General features: G+C 31.4%; 1 protein-coding gene across 1 annotated transcript in view; it reads right to left on the reverse strand.

Moving 5' to 3' along the window:
* The window catches only part of mbl (muscleblind), a 498,372-nt gene extending 480,087 nt beyond the window's left edge, over window positions 1-18,285 (reverse strand). The window contains exons 1-2 of the mRNA XM_036375621.2: window positions 17,299-18,285; window positions 10,943-11,287 (exon numbers count right to left, since the gene is read on the reverse strand). The gene's annotated coding sequence lies outside the window, so the exon portion shown is untranslated. The remainder of the gene's footprint in view (window positions 1-10,942; window positions 11,288-17,298) is intronic.
* Between the last annotated feature and the right edge of the window lie 515 nt (window positions 18,286-18,800).

Genomic DNA, 18,800 nt, shown 5'->3' on the forward strand with positions numbered 1-18,800 from the left:
ATATAGAGAGTTTCTAAATACGCTGAAAACTAATTGCAATAATTTCTTCTTCCGAAACTTGTACTGGGAGAAGGCTGCAGTTTGGGTATTAATCTTGTCGACCATCAATTGCTTGTCTTGTTCGCCCCCCACGTGGAAACTTAGCCCCTGCTTTACACCTGATATTAGTTTACCGACGACTTACCGAATTCCATTTATCAACTATCGGTTCTTTTAAGGTAGAGTTTAACCATATTTCATGAATATTTCGGCATTTCGGCATGGAGTTTCAATTGCGATGATGATGGCTATTTACTTAAAGCTCTTGTAAGCATTTTAATGGTTGTAAGCTAATTATATGTACTACCAAGATAGATATTCTAGGGCAAAATCTTTTTTGCCTGATAAATAGTTCACTTTTTTTCATGACAGTTGCCTTAACTTCGCTGTTACTCTAGTTTTTTCAGACGGTTTTTTTTTATATAATGTTTAATACGGGAATACTCTGGACTGCCCTCTGTTTTCCTTTGTTTTTTTTTTGCTAAGAAAAGGCTATTGAGTTCGCTTCCAAACATGTGGGAAAACAATATCAGGGAATCATTCGAGATGTAATCGTTAAAAATCATTCAAAGTCTATCTTTTGATTTATTTTTTGAGTATTCAGTTGAATTTGGAATTCTTGCGCAGTTATCTTAGCTGCATTAAGTTGAATAACATAAAACTGACTCTCTGTTTTATTTTCCAACTCTTTGAGCATATTTTTAAGATTATGAGGCAATATTATCAAAATCTTTACAAATAAAATAAACCATTAATGCAAACTATAATATTTTCATAATTTCCACACTACTTGCTCAGCAAGCTTAATAAAAAAAAGCACATATACACAGTTTTCATGCTTTTTTCGAACACAACATTTGGACATGCCACATGATAACTGCACATTTTCGAAACCAATTAAACTCCAATAAAAATCACAACTCGCTTTATGTGATCAGATTAGCGCTGAGGCGACATAGCAATTTAAGTGAGTAGCTCGCAAGCGGTTGCATGGCATGTTGTCGCAGGCGATACAAGATAGCGCTGGAGACAGACAGGCGAGAGCACATTTACATATCTACAGACATAAACTGGGCAAATGGTTAACGGTAAATTATGTAATGAACGAAAAAGTTATCAAAACGCTTTAACTGAAATAAAAAATGAAAAGCAATAGCAATTGCAAACAAACACTTAAATAATCATTAAATTTTATGCGAATTTGAATATACATAATGAAGGCACAAAGAGCCGCATCGCAATAAATTATCCATTGATTTATAACGGTTTACATATTGAAAAGCAAAAATTCGCTGCATTTTAATCTTCATCTCATAAGCATATATGTACATACAAGTATGCATTAATAAAAGTGTATTTGCCACCACCTTTTCCTGCAATCACTTTTTGCGTTGCCACAGCGCAACCAGGAAATCGACGCAATTGAGTCATTGAGCTGACAAATTTACGCCATTGTGTGCCATTTAAAGTCAATCATAAGGCGAGAAAGGTGCAAAAGCAACAACGAAAAGGTATACGTGCAAAAAAGGCAACTGATTTAAGAGTAAAAGCAACAAATCGTTGACACATGTTGCGCCACAAAGTGTGGCAAGCATTTGACTTGTAGTTTGCAATAGCTTTTACTAAATTTCGAGGATTAAACAAATGCATAATTTAGCATAAATTTTCAATACAACTAGGGAACATAGGAGGCATACGTCAACGGTGGTAAAAAAAAATAATAAAATAAAATGAAATATGAACAAATAGATAAATAAATATGAAACTAAATAAATAAAATAATATAAAATAACGAAATTGGTTGGGTACTGCTTAGGCTATTCACCTTAAGATTAGCGGCGCCACGCTCATTGCCCTATTAACATCCTAAAGTACCATCTTAGCGGTAAAATTTTACGCTTTTGGGTATTCACTTAGCGACTTATCACATTTTAGTCAGTTTTCAGTAAAACCGTTATGTCTAGAGTTATTTTTCGATTTTACCCAATTTCACTCAGTATGACGTGGTTTCGAAAGAATTCCTCCTAACCAAGTGTGGTCCTGTTGCCCATTTGGTTTGTGAGATATGTACATTGACCTAAATAGAGGTCGTGGCCTTGGTCACTTTTTGAAAAGTTTCAGTCCACAGATATCCCTCACTACCATGATTCTTTGTACTAAATTACAGTGATGTGTGCTTATTTGGAGCTTAGTTATAGCATTTTAAAAGTTTTCGATTTACGGCATCTTGTGGACGTGACAATGGACCGATTCCACCAATCTCCAAAACCAAACTCATATGGTCTTTGGCCAAGAAACTCGTTTACCAAGTTTCATCTCAATTTTAATTCAAGTTATCGGATGTACCAACGGACAGACAGTTACCCGAAATTTAACTGGTCCCATCACCCTGATCGAACTTACGGAACTTACACTTTCAGATATCTCACCGAGACGTTGGGAATAATAATTAAACGCCTGAGAAAATTTGTATTGGATACAATGCTGACTTTTAAAATCGGATATAGGAGTTCACAAAAGACTGCATATAGTAGTCCAACTGCCAACCCTGGACCAGCCATAAAACCTTACCTAACTCTATCGTCTTAATTATTAAACATTAGAACACCCGCTAGTGCTTTCAGTTTCCATAGCTAATTTGATTTGTTTGCTCGAAACCTTCTTCAGGCATGATCATAATCTTATACTTAAGTTATTAAGAGTATATATAAAATATTCAAGTTTGATGGTGCGTATACGCAACATTGACCTTTAGGCTCTAATGCTGATTATCGTTACCCATTTATTTAGTGAGCAATAAAATTGTCCTGCATGAAGAACTAGTCATTCAGTTCAGTTTTATTTTAAAATTATCCATTTATATTTTTCATTTTCGATTTCCTCCTGCATTGATAACTCAATCTACTTTGATTTGATTTCATTCGACATATGTGTGTATTTCGCTGCAAATGGACTCTGTAAATTACCGCTACATTTCGGCGGTGTCATTTGACTTTCGCGAAATTAATTAACGCATAAACACCTGCCTTGCCACATTTCAACACACCGCAAGTAGTTTCTTGCATGCAGCACTCAACACTAATCACGCATTTTATGCGCATGTGTGTGTGAAATTTCTACGGTATATCAAGTCGAACTGCTGTCATGGGGACATACGAGTACATACATAATACATAGATATGGTTATATAGGGCTTACCAATAAGAGTGATATGATTTTTCTTAAAAAAAAAAACTTATTATTAAGGAGATTCAAATGTTTTTTTATTTAATGTGAATTACAATCAATACAATTAAGTTCTGAATAATTAAATTAAAATTTTCGAGTACTTTTTCCAATAAATCAAGTCGTATGTCATGAATAGCACAATCAATAATGACTTCTAAAGCTTGAAGATTTTGTGACTTATTGCTAAAGACCAATGACTTCAAATAGCCCCGCAAAAGCGCATGAAAAGTTGCAATTAGAGAACGATTATTTTGATAATGAAATAGGATAACTTGTTAACGTTTTTCTTGCGTATAACTCTTCATGATGAAATTGTAAACATTACTGAATGCAATAAAAAAAATTACAGATCATGAAATATAATATTAAAAATGGCCGAAACGGCACTTAGAAATCATATCATGCCTATTGGAAAGCCCGATATATAATAAAATGGCACTTTTGCTGTCACTTGCAGTTTTTATGAACATGTTGATTGCGTCATTTGCACCATGGACGTTATGAGGTAAACAAACGTGGCATAAATACATAAAATGGTTTCATTAAATGCTGTTGCGGCATTTAATAAGATTAAATTTGCGTCTACAAGCTCTTTTCGGTGGTAGTACTGGATTTGCGTTTATACGCCTTCGTAATTATTTTCCTGTTTTTTAAAATCGGTTTATAGAAAACTATTGGATCTTACGTAATAATGTTCGAAAAAAATTTATAAAAATTTCAGTTGTGTACGTAAGTAGTTCTATTTTTATTTTTCATTGTTTTTCTTATTCCAAAGTCCTAATGACGTTAAAGAGAGTTTTGGAAAGTTCAAATAAACTGACGAGAAACCAAATCTAGCAATACCTCTTTTCTGCATCTTTCTTAAATGTTACTAACACATTTGGTCTAATCGGAACTAGTTACTGGACGCATTACTTTTGGATGAGTAAAATTTTTAAATAAGTATTACCGAATATCAATCCCATAAGAGACACCATATTGAGTTTTGAGTGCATTTTCATTTCTTTTTAATTATATTTTTCCACTAATACGAATAGTTGCCTCAGCCGTGGGCTTAATCCTCAATGCGCCATTAGAAAGTCACGAAACAATTATAAACCTTGCTATTAAACACATACATAAATAATTTTATTTTCATTAAAATTTTTTACATGCTTTTAATTAACAGCCGCTTCAAGCACACACAGACATATATACAATGCGTCAGCATTGAATCCTCAGCTACACATGGCAACCCTGCACGCCTTTGGTTTGTACATATTTGCGAATAGCAATGAAATCAATAATCAATGGCTTTAACTAAAATAGCGTAGGCTATAAGCGCTGATAACGGGGAGAATGGGAGAGTAAAAGAGTCAGAGGAGCAAAAAAAGTGCCGAGTGATAATAACTTGATAATAAAACCGCAAAGTAAATGGTTGCAATGGAAAAATATGTGTAAATTAAACTGATTATAATTAAGTAGCCGCAGTTGAGAGGCAAACAAACACCAACTCACAGCTACATTTGTATATGCATATGCTAGTATGGGAGAGACAAATTAATTGAAATAATTTGAAGAATAAAATTCAGTATTAAAAAAACTAAAGCATCAAATAACTTAACGGCATTAAATTTGAATTATTCGTCATATGTGTGGGTAAGCTATTTACGTTGGTTTTCATTAAACCAGTGCTGCCCACTTATTTAATTATGTTTGCAACAAATGAAATTAATTTATTGCGTGAAATATCAAAAAAATTATATATACAAAATTTTTTTAAAATTAAATTTAAAAAAAATGTAAAGTTAAAAAAAATGTAATTAAAAAATTTTGATTAAATAAAATATATTAAAATTAAAATAAAAAACTTAAAGTCATAGCTTTCATTTATTTAAGTACTTTCAAGCATTATTATTGAGTTAATGTTTCAATTTTTTTCTTTTAATTTTTTTTACATGCAAATCAGCTGGCTAAATTCGCAATAGATTTTAACCTGCCTCTTACCGAACAATTCGTTTTGCACTTCTATGGCATCTGCTGCATTAAAATACATACCTCCATAAGTGTCTATACATCTGCCGCAACACAATATAACTAACTATATATTGTAGTTATATAAACATCTGACTCCGAAGTCAATGTGCCAATTGTTCGATTTTCTTACACAGCATTTGCTGTCATTGTGGCTGGCAGTTTGTCGGTCTTAAAATTTAAAGTTTTCCTGTCTCTTTTCAATACCTTGCGAAGAAATTTATGTGTTATTCACTAAATGAGCGCTTTGCAGCAAATTATGGTTTCATCGCACTATACATTTCACTGTGCATATGTAAAGTTATTGAAAATAAGTGGTCCAAATGTCGCTTTGGATGGTGTTTTAAGTTATAATCATGTTATTTGTTAATTAGATTAAATGCGAAATTAGCTCGGTAACTGTTCCCGCTGGTACTAGTTGTCAAAGTGATGATTTTAGAACAAGTTAAGAATAAAACATTTGTAAAGCTTTGTGTCAAAATCTCTGCCAAATGCTTTAATTAATTAATTGATGCCACGAAGAGCCTTCTTAGTTGCAAAACTCTGAACATAATGAAGTTAGCCACGCATTCATATTCTCAAATAATAAACTTTTTTCAATGAAACTTAATGATTTCGAAGGACTAGTCTGCTAACTAGTTCAATTAGTCCTAGATATTGCAAAATAAATGATCTTAGTTCAAAGAAAGCTAGATACAGAACACTTAAGCAACTGATGTCCAATTTTTTCGTACTTACTGTGAGACTAGTTCCAAACTTGTCTAGAAATTAGTTTAATTAGTATTGGGAACCAATATTATAAACGTGATGTCGACATACATCTAATAATTTTGTTTTTAAATTAAGATTAAGCTTAAAAATTTACTTTGTAACTAGTCCGAAATTGTACCAACTCGTACTAGTTACAATTAGATTATATATTGTGTACAGCTTATTACAATGCTTAACTCCTTTTCATTGTCTTCGCTTTTCTTGAGCTATTTAGCACTAGCTTTTCCAGCACATACCCGGCACTGCAGCTTGAAGCCATCACACTTCCGCTCCGTACGTTGTTATTCAATACAACTATTTTTCTATATGTACACACATATTTACTTCTATGTGCACGTATATATGAAACATATACATTTACATATGCATAAGCATTTAAAAGTATATAAGCATCTAAATGTGCCAGTTTGTTTGCTTCATGTGGCATGTTGCAAGTTTCTATTTGAATATCACTAATATTGCTTTCGTAGAATTGCATGCTATTTTTTTTTTTTACTATTTACTCTGCTATTTGTTGTCTGCATTGTTTTACTACTTTAATTTCTTTATTTTTCTTTGGTGCAACATACTTTCCAGTTTATTGTCATCTCACCTCTTTTTTTTTTATTTTGCATTTCTTGCACATTTTGCTATTTTTCATTTTTACAAAAACAGGTTGTTGTTAGTTTTCTTTACATTGTTTATTTACTTGGTGTTTTCATGTCAGCGAACGCTCTCGTTTCGAGTGGTTTCGATTTTGAGATGCTTCCAGTTAGAATGCAATATTCTCTACTACTAATTTTCACTACTATTACCGTTAGAAATTTTTTCTCTACTTTGTCATCGCAGAAGCATCAGTGGCGTGTTCTCTTTTTCTATTTATAATGTACTCGCATAATATTCTAAATTAAACTTGATTGCTGTTCAATTACGAATCTTCAGCTTTGAAGGAATTCAGCGGAAGTATAGGAAACTTTATCGAATAAGGTGCCTCCCGAAAAAATTATAAAATTGCGAAAACTGAAAATTAAACCATTTATGTTAGAAGATGTCCTGTTTAAGACAAATTTTAAATCTTCACCAGAATCGAATTATCATAAATGATCGTATTTATGAAGCGTCGTGGAGATACATACGATTAATGACTTATATTTGCACTAATAGTTGTTTCTGGAATCTTTCGGCAAGCAAAGCCAAGCCAGTTCCTCTTTTCTAATCACGAAATTAAATAAGATTTCTAGTTATATTGAATTGACTAATTTTTACCTTAGAAGAGAAGAATCGGCGCAAGAAAGAACATTAGTGGCAGGAAAGAAATTCACTGAATGATCTTAATACAAAGCAGACACAGTAACAAAACCATGTCTCTCTATCTCTGTACTGAAGGTCATCCCTGGTATTGGCAAAGACATGATGAATGTAAACTGTCTAAGATCAGTCAGATACTTTAGTTCTTCTATAACTCTTTTTTTAGGGGAGTGTGAACAGACACCAAAACGTGCTACGTTTAAGTAAATATTTTAAAGTAGTCGTCTCTAAGACCTTACCTCTCTAAGTAAGATAGAGTCAATAGCCAATCAGAAAGAAATTGAGCATTCTTCAGTATTTTACAATCTTCTTCTTTCTTCTTGAATCCAAAGTTTTCTCTGCACGATCAAAAAATCGCTTCAAAAACACTCAAGAAGTAAACCTAAGTCCCTAGAATCGGAAATTATTAAAATTTACAGGAAACTGCGCTAGGTTGATTTTCAACTGATATTAAAAGGAGTTATTCGATTATTCTATCGGAATAGAAAGCGCTTTAATATGTTAAATGTTTAATGTTGGTATTTATTAAAAAAAAATCTCTTTTATTGCTCTCCTATAGACACTTACTGAGCAATTAATTTTCACTTCTTCTGCTTTGCTTTTCATTTCTTCATTTCTAGCCACTTGCTTGCGGTTCAATAACACTTCGATGGTTTCCGGACTATTTTCGCAGCCGACATACATAAATATTTACCTTATACAAATGAACACGTAGATATTTCTTTCTGTGACACATAATGGTTGGTGGTAAATAAGTACATACTCGTATATTTAGTTTTCTCATCCATCTCTTTATAGCATTCAAATCCTCTTAAGGGCTAGTAACCTATGTGGAAAATTATATACACATACATACCGTATGACATATAAATAACGGTGTACATTTGTTGGCTAAAATATTATTGTAAGCAAATGAGTTGAAGTGTCAGATTTCTGTATCGCTAGTTTGCTGAACAGTTTGTAGACACGTATATTATTTTTGTTTATCAAAGCAGTGTATGACTCACTGAAAGTTGGCAACTAAACCGATCTTATGGTTAAAACACAGATACTCATGCAACGATTTCTTATTTATAATTACTGTATTATTATATTAAATAACTGTTATAATATTACTTATGTGATCTGAGCTGAGAGCAACTTTCTAATCGTTCAATTAAGCGCACTTCAGCTATTTTCATTTTATTTATTGTAAAAGTTTCATGCAACCCTGTAAAATAGTAAACTTTTGCTTGAGCTAGCTGAGATTCTTTAAGTATATTAATGGACCTACAGCCAAGTGATAAAGAAAAGTAAATTCTGCATTCAGTCCATTTTACATTAATTACAGAAGTGAGTTCTCATAGACAAGAGCACTAAAAATACATATTTCGGCAAATTTAACTTTTCCTTTTTTTATAATCTTGTACTGCCAGACTTCCAGCCGATATAAGCGTTCTTATTTATTTACTCTATCGACTCCAAAAGGAAAAAACTTGCCGCTGAAAGTGTAGGTCATCTAAAATTCACCTGTTAAACTCACGATCTAAGCTTGAAAGACAGTCTTTGGTAGTCTTTTAGTGAACTTTTCATTACTTATTCGCACAGACAATATTCTATAGATAATCCGTCGGTTGACAAACACCTTCCAATTTCATTTCATTTTACTATTCGATCCAACAGATTTGTCGATATCTGTAGTATCCCTCAATCCTAAAATGTGTTTGCTTTATTATAAACTGAATTAATTTCTTTCAGTTGATATTATCAAAAAAAAAATCTGAGATCTTAAAAATTTTTCATAACCTCAGAGCTGAAAATTGTCAAAAAATTGCATGTTGTCCGAAACTCACAGAAACACCACTAGCTGTAAAATGTTTTATTTTAAGTTATTCTTGCGGTTTTCAATCTTGTCTTCAAACGTTGAATGTGATCTACGGCAGTCTTATTTAACTAAAGATTTTTATTCGCTTCTTTTACACTTTTACCTACTGAAATTTTAAAATTGTTTTTCTAAAATCGCGGACCAGACAGAAAATTGTACCCCTTTTGAAAGCAACGGAACCATATTATGAAGGATATTGAACCGTATATATCACTTTTGTCTAAAATTCGAATTCACAAAACTATTTGATAATTTTTTATTATTATGATTCGGTCACCAAAAGTTCAATCCAATAAAGCAATGATATTACACCCGAATAGCTTGTTTCACAGTCCTGTTGGAACTATTTACCATACAACTTTGAAGAACGATATTAAAATGAGAAAGCAAAGAATAAAAAAACCATGAGAGTCTCGAGAGTATCTTTAAGATTGTTTTCACTTGCTTCATCGCTGATTTAACGGTAAATATAGCAATATTCATTTGTAGCACAGTTTTGAAAGTAAGAAAGTAGAAATTTGTGAAAAATATACTGAACATAAATGTCAAACAATGTGTTCACTTTGTTAGCTGTTTTGACAGCTACCACTTTGGGAAGTAAAACCAATTAATAGCACCTCATACTTCTACAAAATAAATCGCTTTTTCTGAAACCCTTTAGTAATATTTCCCAAACATCACTTATATAATTAGTAAAAGTATCAAATAATGGCATATGTTCGTAGAAAAAATAGCAAGTAATTCATCAGAGTTCGAAGATTTGTTTAGTATCGGAAATATTTTGGAATATTATTTAATAATTCAAAATAAAACATTAACTTCGATTAGATAGAAGCTATATTTGTATGGTGGCTATATTCTATAGTAATCCGAACTAAACAAATTCTTTGGAGATTGTAACGATGCCTTGAAAAATAATACATGCCAAGTTTCGTGAAGATATCGGGTAACATAAACAAGTTTTCTATACAAGAACTTTACTCCGATCGTTCAGTTTTTATGGCAGCTATATGCTATAGTTGTCGAATATCGGCAGTGCCAACAAATGTGCAGGTTCTTGGAGAGAAAAGGACGTGTGCCAAATTTCAGATCGATATCTCTAAAACTTAGGGACTAGTTCGCGTATATACAGACAGAGCAGCGGACAGACGGAAATGCCTAGATCGACTAAGCTTGTCAACCTGTAGAACTATATATGTATATATTCTCCGGCAAAGTTCTCCGTGTTGCAAACTTCATGGCAAACTTAACATACCCTGTTCCCTGTTTGTATAAATATATTACGAAAAAATTCACTTCTGTCAACAGCGAGGGCTTTCGTCGAATAATGAGCACTGGAAGCATAGAGACCGGTGCTTTGGTTTAACCAGAATAACGTACTGTGCCAAAATCTTGCACTAATTCATTTATATGAAACGTTCTACCGGCCATATTTGAGATATCAAGCAACAAAAAAGTTGTGATTTGGCGCTATTGGACTCCTCGAACATGAACTTTTCAGATATTAAGAAAGCTGCGTGAGATTTTCAACCATTTATAGACACAAATACTAAAACAGCAGAAAGAGCTAACAGAGAAAAATATGTTTCTGCACTGGATCTGGATCTGGCTATGCACCTGTGTTTTAGTGGATTTTTATTTAAGTTTGAAAACAAAATGATTTGAAAACAAAATTTGTCGGATACGAGATTTTTAATTGATATCATAAAAATTTCGTATATGTTCTTATTTAATACTTACCTAGAAAACCCCTGAGGAAGCTCAAGACTGTTGTCTTTGAAATAATTTTAATTAGATTTTTCTCAGTGTATGTGTGCGTATTGGTTGAAACTCACTTGATTTATTTTTTATTTGTGCTTAATAAACAATTTTAAAATTTATTCAGATTATATTAGTTAGTATTTTTGGTTAGTAAAACCGCTTAGCTCACGTTAGTATTGTTAAATTTAACCAACTATTTATATTATTTAAATTTGATGCACTATTCTACATGCACTTTGAACCAGCGCCAGACACAATGTACCTCTGTTGTTCTTCTTATTTTAACTGTTTATTTTCCACACGATTTAATTAAGCGCGATAAATCTGCAAGAGTAACAAATTAAAGCCAAAGTGTTGGGAGAGAGCGAGGCAGCTGTGCTCCTTAGAGCACCAAATTGCAAGCAAAAATCGCAAATGAAGACTTTATCTGTGTGTGTGTGTGTGCGAGTCACCTATAAAATTCACTTAAAATTAGAAAATGAGTTGACGTAAATTAAAGTAACAAATTAAAGTAATTAAATGTGACGACAGGGAATAAAAACTCGTTGACAAAAAAAGCAGGCGAGGGCGTACCACCACTATGTCATTGGGACTCAAGGCTGCCGTCGTTTTCGTCGTCGTTATACCTAGCGCCACTATCGTCAGTCATCGTGTACACCTCACTGGGGCATTCACCAATTTTAATTCAATTTTTATGCTGCAAGTATGTCGCTGTAAATTCATCACTTGACACGCGTTAGGGTGCCAAGAAAGGGGACACGACTTAGCTGCCAGCACTAGATAGACGCACTCACATAGTAGTAGTTGAACTCGGCACTGACGCTAACAACAACAACAAAGCGTCACACTCTCTCCATGCAATATAGTTTAATTTAATGAGATCTCATACTCCTTTGGCTATTTTTATATCAGGCGTTTGCATACTTTGGGGCGCGTTGAAGGGTTTCTCGGGCATGTGTGTCTACGCGAACGTAAGTAAATAAATGCCATTGAATTTATGTGCACTTGGAATTATGAAGCTATAAATTTATAAATAACTCAATGTGAAGTGAGGAAGGAATGCGATGAAAGAAGGGAACAGAGGGAGAGGTGTTATTAAAATGCTAGAAACTAGACTGTCACCCTCAGCAAAAGTTAGTGAAAATTAAAAATGTAAGAAAAAAAGGAAAGAAAGATTAAAAAAATATAAGAGATGTTTTCTATATAGTTATTAGCTGCGAGGGCGGCAGTATGAAGGAAGTGTATGAAAAACGTAAATTCGTTGCTATTCGAGAGCTATTTTTTATTTATTACTAGCTAATTGATGGCATTTATACAATTACCATGTAGAAAATGAAACATATATTAAGAAAAATAAATATCGAAATAAAATTAAAAAATAGACAATTCAAAATGTGCAGGGTTTCTCGCTTCTGCAAAGATACATTGAAGAATAACATTTTGAAAAAAATATGAAACTGAACTGAAAACACAACAAAGCTGTAATAAAAAAAATAAAAATAAATAGATAAAAACGAGTGTCAAAAGAACGTGCCAATCAGTTAATAAATTTTGGAAATGTACTGTTAACATTCCATTTCACATTATTATTTTTCCAAATTTTGCAGTGCTATATTTTAAGTCGCTTAATCATTGCCTTATCATCTTCTTTGATTTAGAAACGGAATTCATGTATGTATTACTATTCTTGCTGTAAATGATTTTTTCATTTAAGCGAGTGTTTTTTTCGTACTTGTTTACCGTTGTTTTAAACAAAATATACATAAAAGTGTTCTGTTGTCTCTCGCTTCGATGAAACTGGTACTGTGTTATAGCAAACGATGAATAAATTAAATGAATGAAAAAAAATTAAAAAATAATCTTTAATAGACTTTGGAGTAGTCGGTAACTCAAGTAGTATTTAACTGCGATATGATACTAAGTAAGAATTATAGAAAATGTTGCATTGCTAACAATATAAAAAAGGTAAAACCAAATGCGTCCGTAAAGTAAAGGCGCGATTTCAAAACATGTCAAACTGTTTTATGGAAGAACTTTATTTAAGATTTGGTTTCCCAACATCAGTGGATTTGAATCAGAAGTCGTCGCTCAGTCATTTCTTTGCAAATTTCGATGTTTCTGATTTGTTCTAGTTATTCGAATCAAACAGTTACTGGATTCTACGTTAAAATTTCTGAAATTTTTGCTCTCTCTACTCGGTAAAGAGAAGATAAAATAGTCAGGCAGCAAGCCCGCTGTTATCATCATTTGTAGACTTTGCATTTGTTTTAAGGTTAAACATATGTAAATAGATTAATATATTTCCAAGAAAAGTACTGTTATGGGTATACGAGTATAAGATTACCTGGAATAAAAATGTAAAAGTCTAGGGAGATCGTTGCCAAGCTGGCGGACACAAGTTATAGACACTATTTTATATATACTTGTAATAATTGCATATTTCTAGAGGAAAATTAAAATTCCGTTCGGTGGCACAAGAGTCACTTTAGAAGTAAAAATTTATTTTACGATTTAGGGCATATTGAAGATATTGGCAAGAGAAAGTAAACTATACTGAAGGTTGCAAATAATGCATTAAAAAAAGGAATTCAATTAACATTTGAATTAAATTTTTTTTTTTTTGTAATCCCAAATACGGGACTAAAATATAAAAAACAAAATTTTAATCCCAAAAACCGGATTAAAAAACAAAAGTTTTAATCTCAAGCATATAATTAAGAATTAAAAAAATAATTTGTTTTAGAATTAATATTTGCCCTCGCTCATTTATTTCAAAAAAGTAATATTTTCAACAACAGTTTTTAATCCGAAATTTTTTAATTAAACACTTCGCAAGCCTGATTACACTACTTTGAAAAAGTTTCTCAAGTATGCTCAAGGTAGAATTTAAATAAAATAAAATTTAATTTAATTTAGAAAAATATATTTAATGATATACAGAAAAATAAATTAAATATTTTATAATTTATTTAAGCTTCAAAAATATTTTTCTCAGTAGTAAATCCCTTATGTTTCCTTTAAAAATTTAATTACAAAAGTTTTAATTAATATTATTTTAAATAAAAAACTGCAATTAATTGTGTGTTTCAATTTTTTATGCTTATGTAAGCATTTAAGAAATTGTGGCACTCCGTTGAGCTAATGCGAACTGGCGAGAGCGAGAGAGAGAAGGCGAAGAAAGCCCAATTCAGCACCACAACTTTTACTTAATTGCAGTGCATTTGTCTTTATTGACGGTAATTTTGGCTAATTGCATGTTGTTGTTGTTATTTGTGGTTGTTGTTGCTGCCACAGCTGTTGCTGCGTCTGCGATTGCTGCTAATGTGGCGCAACACTCAATTAAATTTGAGTTTAGTGGGTTTTCTTTTCTCAATTTTCCTCGAACACATGTACTTGCTTGCATGTTTACCCCCCGCTTGTGTCCCTCGCTTTCATTGCGCTTAGCTAATACCGACGTAATGAAGTGTGTGCAGCTGTAAATACGCGTATAAAGAGATGAATGCATGGCTATAGTTAATTAATTCATTTAAGTTTTTTTTGCTGCTAATTTTTGAATTATTTATTTTTTGCAGAAACTTTCTGTTGAAAACGCAAAAGATTGCTTGAAAATATATTTATATTATTGCTACTGTGGCCATCTATTGTGACCTTACCTAATATACTAGCGATGTATATAATATTAAGTGAAAAAATATTATGACAAACTAATAAAACAAAATGTATTGGAATTGTCGACTCACTTTTATGGAACAAAAATGGGTTGAACGTTTTTTAATTTTCTTAATTACAAAAATAAAATTAAAAAAAATTTAAAAATATATTGAAGATAATATTTAATAAAAATGTATAGCTATATTGTAAAAATATTATACAGGGCTTGACATGAAATATACAATAAATATTTTGTAATTTTTTTGGCTTCAAAAAACAATTTTTCTCACTTATTAATCCGCTACATTTTATTCAAAAATTATTTGCACACCTTTCAATTAATACTTAGCATGTAAATTATTTTATTTCACAATGAATAATAAAATGTTCGAATTTTATTTTAATTTCAATTAGTTGCCTTTTAGTCAAGTTTACTAGATTTTTATTTTCTTAGTTTTGTTATGGTAATGAAAAAATAAAATTTTCTTTTAATACAGTTAAACAAAAAATTATAACACTTTTCCTTTAATTTTTTTTGTGTTTTTGGCAAATTGAATTATAAGAAAATCAAAATACTCGAATGTGGCAAGAAAAATTCAAAAAACAAAATTTCAAAATTATATAAAATTTATTTTTTATTGCTTTCAGTTTTATTTTTCTTTTAAAAATATTTCATTCACTTCAAAGTATGTACAAAAAAATATCAGTTTTTCAAAAAATTAAATATAAATAAAAAATAGGTAATTAAAATATAATATAAATATATATATTAGGGTGGGTCGCAAAACTAATGTATTTTTTTCGCTTGGATTTTCTAAAAATTGGCCTCTTCATGTGTGAGCTCTTAATTGTCCCTTTCAGTTTGTATGTCAGTCATAGGCTGTACAGACAGACGGGCATGGCTAAATCGACTCAGCTCATCATGCTGATCATTTAGGTATATAGGCTCTATGACGTTTCCTTTTGGGTGATACAATTTTCGTGGCTTTTTAGGGTATAATAGTGAATAAAAAAAATAAATACCTGAAACAATTTTTGGATTCTGATTTTTTCAATTGAAAGTGCTTTTTTATGAAATTGTTTTGCAAAATAAACTATTTTTATATATATTTTTTTTAAGTAAATTTATGTATAAAATTTGTTTTTAAAATCGTATGAATTTAGTAGGGCATAACCATTGGTATCAAATTAATTTTTTATTACAATTTTTTTTATATAACAATTCTCTCAGATTTTTTAAATTTTTTTAATTTATTAACATTGTTGAATATTTTATTTTAATTAAAAAATGTATTAAACAAAACTTTGGCAAAATATATCTTAAAAAATCAGTTTTATTTAAGTTTTAATTTTTTCTCATTTAAAATATTTTTACTTTATATAATATATATATATAATAATTTATAAATCAATTAATAATGATACATAAACAATTTATCAAAATTAATAACAATTGTGTTTTTATTTTAAGTTTAAGGACAAAATATAATTATAAATTTATATAAGTGTTGCATATAATTAGAGAAAAGCATTATAGAAAAAATAGAAGTTTAAAAGTAATCGAACATTTTATAACAAATTTTATTTTTTTACACAAATTTCGTTAATTATTTAATATAAAATAAATAATTATTAAAATAAAAGTTTTTTAAGTTAAAAATAAAATCATTTAAAATTATATATTGTTTCCAATTTATTGAAATAATTTCTTTTATATGCGAGTTTTTTTTTTGAATTTGCTCCAAAAAACTTAATTTAAATTAACTTTTAAAAATATCAGTATATAATTTAATTAAAAAATATAAAAAATTAATAACAAAAAATTATTATTTTTATAATTTTAAGTTGAAACAAAGCCTCATAGGACGAATAAGCGTTTAAAAATAATGAAACAATTAATTAAAATTTGAATATTTTTACATTAAACTTATATGATATTTTTCATTTATTAAAAAAAAAAACATCTTTTAAAATTATAAATAAAAAACAATAATTTTTTTTATTGTATCGAATTTATTGAAATAATTTTTTTAAAATGGCACTAGTATTGTTTGTTGTGTTACTAAAAAGACAAAAAAAATTTTCTTTGAGGTCACAGAATTGCATTTATATACTTATATATACAACTTAGAATTAAACTTTTTTCAAATGCACAGTTCTAAATGGCCGGTGTGTGAATTGATATAAATAACAAATTTTGATTTTATTGTTTTGAAATTTCCTTCTTTTTAAAATTTTTTTTTTTTAATTGAGAAAAAATTAGCAGAATTTTACACTGCAAAAAAAGTTTGATTTTAGGAACTAAATGTTGAATGTGTGAACGATCGGTTGAGTTTTCAGTTTCCAAATTACGGCAATGGAAATTTGTCTTTAATGAAATGTAGAGTTTTAAGCAGACTGTATTGAATGTAGCAAAAAAAGTATCTAAACTCAAAAAGATATACTGAAAAACAATGTGTAGACATCAAGTATGCATATTTTACTTCAAAATTTTGTGACTTTTATACAAATATGATTAAAAAAAATTTGGAAACTACAAATAAAAAATATATATATGTTTTTCAGAAACAGCGAACTTTTTTACAAAATTTTGATAAATAATATATATTTTTGAGCCTCCCGATGAAGTAGCGAAAAAATATGTGTGTTAAAAAACGAATTAAATATTTGACAAATTTAACAACCTTCACTTTCAGCAACACTTTGACGCGCTGCCAACAGCATACAAGCGTCCATATGTAACAATAATCTGTAATAGCTGCTCACACAAACATTTGAACACAAAATTAATTTTGTTGCTATTTTAATTTTTATTGCAAGTTACTTTTTAGTTATTGCATGCACTCTTTAATATTTATTAAATATTTGTCGACTTAGACGCGTACGCGCGTATTGTAAACCTTAAGTGGGCAGAAATGAGCCACGCGGTTACAAATCTACAAGCGCGCTTAGAGCGAGAAAGCCGAAAAACAACAATGGCAAAATCGTAATAGAATTTACAGTTTCCGCTCGCAAGCGCTGTTCCGACACTTTCAATATGGTTTGAATATATTTGCTAAGCAGCGGAAGTTGGCTACTAGGCGGCGTATGGCGTGCGCTTTGGTTAGATTTGTTTATGTGTTGTAGTTTTTATTTTTTTTTATTAAAGTGGTTTCGCGGTATGCGCTGCCGTTTATGCAAAGCGCTTTTAAACGCTTACGTTGAAAGCGGATAGCTAAGAGCAACACTTTAGCATTTGGATACAAAGCAACGCGGTAAATGAATACAGCACGCGCCCGGTTAGCTACAATCTCAAAATTTTTAACACCACTTGTCAATAATCAAAATATGCAATTGCTTGAACTATCGCTTGAGATGCGTTGAGTCGCTTTGTATAGAAATTCTGCCGCGCTGCTTGAAGTACGATTAAACTAAGCGCAAATATATGCAAGTACACGTTTTGAACTAAGCGCGCGGAAATCTCTCGGAAATAATTTTTTACTGCATGCGTTTATTCAAAAAGCTGCGTTTATGCTAGGCTACTAGATTATCAGTGGCGCTATGCTTGGTTACTTTCTGAGTATTGGTTAGTTATTAGCGGGCAAAAGAATAAGAACGCGACCGCTCGTACACGTTGTCGCTTATAGACTGAAGCGTTTGGTAGCGGCTGTTGGCTAAAAAACATGGCCAGAATGGCAAGAACGCAACGATGCAACTATTTTGTTGCAGCAGCAGCGCCGATTGGATAGCATGCGATGTGCAGCAATAGCATGGCAAAAACAAAACAGCTAGACAGTAGAACAACAGCGCGGCAGTACAAAAAACTAAAGCAAAAACAACAAACTAGCTATTTACATGCTACGCATATGGCAAACTAGAATAGTTGCATGCACAGTTGCAGCCAGCGGCGCACAGCCAACCAAACCGCTTTAGCAAACTATAGACGTACACGAAAGCGGCGCTCGCACACTGCACTCTGCACTCACTGCTTGGCGCGCTGCAACGCTGCAAATAACGCCACTCTCGCAATGCTATTGTTAAATCTCAGTAAGCTAAGGAATTGAGCGCGCGCGCATCACAGCAAAGTGGAACGCGCTCAGCTGCAAGCTTTGCTGCAACGCTATGGCATGCGGCGTTTGCTGTGTTCGCCGTCGCTTAGCTTAAAGTCAAACAGCGTTTGCAATTCGTTGCCCATTGGCTAACATGG

The sequence above is a fragment of the Bactrocera oleae genome, chromosome 4 (genome assembly GCF_042242935.1).
Source record: "Bactrocera oleae isolate idBacOlea1 chromosome 4, idBacOlea1, whole genome shotgun sequence".
NCBI lineage: Eukaryota > Metazoa > Arthropoda > Insecta > Diptera > Tephritidae > Bactrocera > Bactrocera oleae.